At 41.2% G+C, this 6000-nt stretch overlaps 1 protein-coding gene across 7 annotated transcripts in view; it reads left to right on the forward strand.

Moving 5' to 3' along the window:
- Positions 1-6000, forward strand: part of LOC133443802 (neuronal cell adhesion molecule-like) — a 108557-nt gene that overhangs the window by 713 nt on the left and 101844 nt on the right. The gene's annotated exons all lie outside the window — the stretch shown is intronic.

The following is a 6000-nucleotide window of genomic DNA, read 5'->3' on the forward strand; positions in this document are numbered from 1 at the left end:
TTATTTGACTCAATTTAGCAATGACAGTCCTTTGAGATTTCACTAGTTACATCTCACAACATTTCTATCACCAAACAACTGCTGTACAGGGGTAAGCCCACATTCTCACCCAATCCTCTGCTTTCTCCCCCCTGTCGTCGTCCTCCTCCTCCTCCTCCTCCTCCTCCTCCTCCTCCTCCTCCTCCAACAACACCCTGCTTTCTCTGCTCATCCCCAGACACTCTCACTCGTACACAAACCCAAACACACATGCACACTTTCGCTCTCTGCTCAGTTGGCCAAATTAATACAATGCTAATGACCTCTGCTTTATTGTCTAAAGCTCCGCTGCTCTCTGAAAAGGCTGACACACTTTCTAGTAATGTTTATTCAATGCAACCAGACTACAGTTAATCTGTTTAAGAAGATAACAATATCCCTCTATCCCTGCCGGATGACTTGTTTGCATTAATTCAGAAACAGGCGGCAAAATGCGTTATTCCACTTTACATATGCCTATTGCCGATCGTTGGTTGGTTTTCTGGTGACTCCGTGTCCAGGATTCCGCTTTTATCTCGCAGGGATCGCTCTCTGAAGCTCCTGGGATACGCCAACAGGAAATTTCAGGCTCATTTAACAAATGTGGACAAAATCGGGGACAAGATAGTGACCTACATCGTGCTGCCATCTTTACTTTTACCGTCGGCACCGGGGCCGGGAGATTTGCATAACTAAGGGATTATGACACACGTTGGCCAGAGTTATTGAGAGAGCACCCGTCGAAGTCACACTGCTGACCTAAAAGCAGTGACGAGTGTGCCGCTCTTCTTGCGGGGGCTGTGGGAAAAGCCTGGGTGTTGGAGGGAAAATGCCACCGATTTCAGCCTGTGGGCCGAAGAAGCACACAGACTATTGTGTGAGAAGTGGTCAGCGCCCCGTCTGTTAACAGACGTCTGTGGCATGGCGAACACCGCCAACCGCAGGATGGAACAAAGCACCTCACAGACAGAAGGCTGCTCTGTGTCACTTGTGTTGATGATGATGACGGTGATGACATAATCTTTTTGAGGAACTGGTCTGAACTTGGGAGGCTTTTACACGGGAAACCAAAGACACTCATGGTTTGACAGCGGAAACAATCCCGTAAGCTCTTTGGAGATGGAGGGAATTAAATGACCCCAGGAAGCCCAAGTTGAGTGACACCAACAGTTGTTACATTTTGAGAGGTTGTTTCAGGCCCCGTTTACACGGAGCAAAAACGGTGGCGTTTTCATGCGTTTTGGCCGTTCGTTTACACGAAAACGGAGCTCAAAGCCCCCAAAAACGATCATTTCTGAAAACTCCGGCCAAAGTGGAGATTTTCAAAAACTTGGTTTTCACGTTTGCTTGTAAACGGAGGAAAATGGAGATTTAGGCTCAGAACGTCACATTATGCAACAGAAATGTCACCAGCATCATTTGTGCGACCTGTGTTTACAATTTGTTTGGCCACCGTCAATATTTTCTTGTATTTTACCTGTTTTATATTCTAAAGTCACACTTAAAAGTAACTCCACTTCTCTGTCACTCCAAACTAAAGACTCTCGTTCCGTCTTGGAAGTAACTGGCAGTCCAGGCTGATTTATGGCTCCGCGTTACATCAACGCAGAGCCTACGGCGTAGGGTACGCGGCGACGCGCACCGTACGTAGGCTACGCCGTCGATTTAACGCGGAGCCATATTATTCAGGCTTCACACGTGTCATTTGTTGATGTTTTTTTCCAGGATTCTGATTGGCTTGCATGACTTTACGCTTCTCGTTACACTGCCCCCTGCAGGTTTGGCTGCTCATAGCACCTTAACAGCGTTTTCATGCGGGTTCGTGTAAACGAGGATATTTTTGAAAACGTAGAGGGGAAAATATCCGTTTTTGTAAATACCCGGCTATCTGTAAACGTGGCCTGCGTTAAACTGAAATGTCATGACAATTATCTTAATGACTCGAGGGGCTTTGTTCTTTTTGCTAAGTGCTGAAATTATGACTACAGAGACCTTGCTTCAGTTCAGGCCAACTAGAGCTGAAATCCACTGGTAAACCATCAGTTAATAGCATTTAAAGCAGCACAAAGGAACATTTTAGTGTTTAGCTCAGATGGTCCCCCTATAGGTGTGGAGATGAAGTTGCTTTTACAGCTCTGACAGGATTTACTTTCTTGTTTTCTCTTCTGGCATTACTTTCTTGAGTTTCTCAGTTGTGATGTTTCATCTGCTGTGATGTTTCATCCTTGTTGAAGTGTGACAGAGATCCATAAAGCCGTACGCAGTTGTCAGGAGAAGCTTGTTTTTGCCAAATGTCAGGACGGGAGACTTCAAAGGTTAGCAGACCTTTCCTAAAAGTAGTCAAATATTCCTTTGAATGAAACTGAAACTGATATTTCAACATAAATTTCAACATAAAAAAGCTTCTTTGTGTTGCCCCAAATCAACTGATAGAAATCTCAATATATTTGTTTGACTCATGTTGTTTTTATTGTAATTCAGGCATAATTACTAAGCATTTGATGTTCTTTGTGATAAATGTAATAAATTCATATATATTCAATTAAAAAAAGGGCATACTATACCCATTGAAAATTATGCAATTTCATAAGTCCATAATGAAACATTTGTGACATACTTTGGTCAAAATATTACAGAGATAGAACTCCGCTACAGGTGTCTTTTGAAACTGATTTCACAGTTTTACTCACTCACTTCCAAAGCAGAGCAAATGCAGCATGCTTTGATGTTCGTGGTTGGTAGGCTATGGATCAAGTGTCATTAAAGTGCCTTTTGCTTTTAATCTTCCAAAGTAGTTTAACTGGGAACAGCTTTGAAAGAATGTGACTATTCCTCTTTCCTGCCACTGACTGAGAGATGTTGCCACTTTTTACTTAGTTTCTCATGTAAGTAATGGAGAACTCTGTTGTAGAAAATATGATCAAGATTGAAAAAACATATGTCGATGCAAGCTGAAACTCAAAGGCTTAAAAAAAGAAAGAAAAAGAAAACCAGAGGGCAAGAAACTAAACTCTCCCAACTGGCCACTTGAGGGTTGTTTCAAAAGAGTTAAACATGCAGATCAGAAGATCAGAAAGTAGCAAGATTGCATCCTGGGAAAATTAAGCTTTTTTGTTTCTATCACTAATGTCTCCAATCATATGATGAGTTAATCTTTAAATAATTTGTCAGTTGAAACTTTGTTAAGACTTAAAAGTTATTCACAATTTAGAGTGTGACCACATGTCAGGGTTATGGCCGCTAGGCCTGGGCGATAAACTGAAGATTTACCATTACCGATAATGACTGCGATGAAGGATGTCAATTTCCCCATGTCGGTAAATTCTGTGTTTTGATAAAAATAAAAAAATAAAGGTATTTTTGTCTGTTTTGACTGTGTGCTGATAGGCTAGTTTCATTCCCCTTTAAGACATGGCATTTCCTTTACTGAGAAATTAACTTCAGCGCACAGTAACTCCAACAGCCCATCTTACAAACGAGTCACAGCACGCCACTGTGCGCTGAGTTCTCAACTCAGAGCAGCCGTCTGGAGCTACCGACCAATCAGCCAATCTGAAAGTAGATTTTTTTTGTTGCTGGCTAAGGGTTATCGTACATATATCGTTATCGGGGTAAAACTGCCCAATTTATCGTGATATAGATTTGAGGTCATATCGCCCAGCCCTAATGGCCGCTACGCAGCGGACACGCTCGGTGGTCCCAGGATTCACAGTCAGTCCCATCTCTGGTAAATCACCATGATTTCAATGGCCAACTGAAACTAGAAGCATCAGAACAGTAAGAAACCAAAGGATAACATCACTGTGGTTTTTTCATTCTTATATACCGTATTTTCTGGACTATAAGCCGCTACTTTTTTCATAGGTTTTGAACCGTGCGGCTTGTACAAAGGTGCGGCTATTCTGTGGATTTTTCTTCCACCGCTTCGGGCGCTTTAACCGGAATTAGAATCAAAACTAAGGCAAAATAAATGCAAAGAATAATAGGCCACTTCTTCTTTAGCAGATAGAAGTAGGTAGAAGCAGATTTCAAACAGATAAATAGATACATAAATACCGGTTATTTTCTCTTATTTTCTCTCTCTGTGCCGTTTAATCAGCAAAGTTGCTGCAGTGTTAAAAGACACTGTTAGGAAAGGATCTATTTAGGTACAAACATGTACATAATTTACAGTTCAAAATCGTTCTGTACATGTAATAAATATCTAATCTAACAACATAAATATCTGCAGCTTGCATATCTTTTTTTTTTAAATAGAGCGGATGCGGCTTATATGCAGGTGCGGCTTATAGTCCAGAAAATACGGTATGTATATATATATATATATATATATATATATATATATATATATATATATATATATATATATATATATATTTATATATATTTTTCTTCTTTAGAAAAAAACCCCACAATTGTCCTTCACGAGAGTGCTATTATATTTTGAGTCACAAAAAAACAAAAAAAATGCACAGGCACAGATCAATAACTCCCCATCACATGTCACTTGTGCTGATTGACTGAATGATTGAATGTGCTCTGGGGACACGCAGACGACACCGCTCCCACCGTGAGGAGACGTGGTGTGTTGCTCAGCTGTGATGAGCTTAAATCTCCAGGGACTGATGGAGGCCCAGGCCCATCCATTAGTGCCACCGTGGCCCGGGTGTTCCATCCCAGCGGAACAGACACACATCAGCACAGTAACATTGACGTCGCCTGGACCTCCTTGTCATGCGCATGTTCATCCCACTTTGGGACTGATGAGCAGCTCATTACCACAGAGGGATACCCCCTCCCCCCCTTGCTTTATTACTCCTTGAATGCCTTTCCTGGTTGTAATTTTGGATAAACATGTGCACGGGGCAAGGGGTGTTAAAGAAAGCCACACAGCCCACACATGTTCATTATTTAAGCAAACATCTCACTTCCTGTCTCTTTCCCTGTGTGAGTAGCGCCCGGGTGGAGGAAAACCAGTGTGTGCAATTAGAGTTTCACAGCTGGTTAGGCAGCAGCTCTAATAGGGATTGACGCGTCTCCACGCACACCTGCAAGTGATGATGTTTACATCCTAAACCTGCATTAATCTGTCAGGAGGACAAGGTGACACATATCTCAGAAAAATACATGAGGAAGATGATTTATGCATCTGTCACAGCTTTACTCTTGACTTATAAGAGATGATGAAAAACATTACCATTTTCTTTTCCACATTCAACTAATATTTTATTCTTGTTGGACACTTCTTGATGTTTTTTGATGTTATAGACCAAATATGTAAGAAAAAAAGGTTTTATTTATGAGGCATTTGTATCTTGTTGATAAGTTAAAAACACATTTTGACATGCTGTGTTTGTAGATTTGTTTTCTTTTTACATGGATGAGAGTTAGATGGTTGTTTAAGCTGATTTTATACGGGTTCCTCAGCTTTTGGAGAGACTCTGGGGTAATTTTACAAGGCCTGGATCATTCATGTGTGTCTCCACTACCAGGGATTTTCTGAACCTTTACCGGGCTGAGATAAGTCCCTGCCTTAAGTTTGTTACCTTAGCAAGTCCTGGAATAACTGCTGGGTAAAGCTTGGTGCTGCACTCAGTGGTGACTGGATATGCTTTATTCAGGACGAGGCTTTCAGGCCTCTTCTCTTCCCTGTCGTTACATCCACTTCAAACAGAAAATGCTACAAACACCTCAGGTCTTTCCAGTTGTTCTTTGTCAGGCCTACTTGACGTTTATACTGATGTTGAGTCTAAAAACTGTTGTAAAATGATTGTGTTCCAGTTGAAATTGTTGACTTCACTGCCAAAGGTGTAATTTCACGGTACAAATGGCTAAAAAAGGTATGAAAAGGAGATGTGTCTCCATCGTTGGAGTTAAATTCTGGAATGATGCCAACATAAATTTAAAAACATGTCACTCTTTTGTTGTATTTAAGAAAATGGTTTGTAAAGCTATTTTTGAAGCTTATAAGTGCAATTGACC

Source organism: Cololabis saira, chromosome 5, assembly GCF_033807715.1.
Source record: "Cololabis saira isolate AMF1-May2022 chromosome 5, fColSai1.1, whole genome shotgun sequence".
NCBI classification, from domain to species: domain Eukaryota; kingdom Metazoa; phylum Chordata; class Actinopteri; order Beloniformes; family Belonidae; genus Cololabis; species Cololabis saira.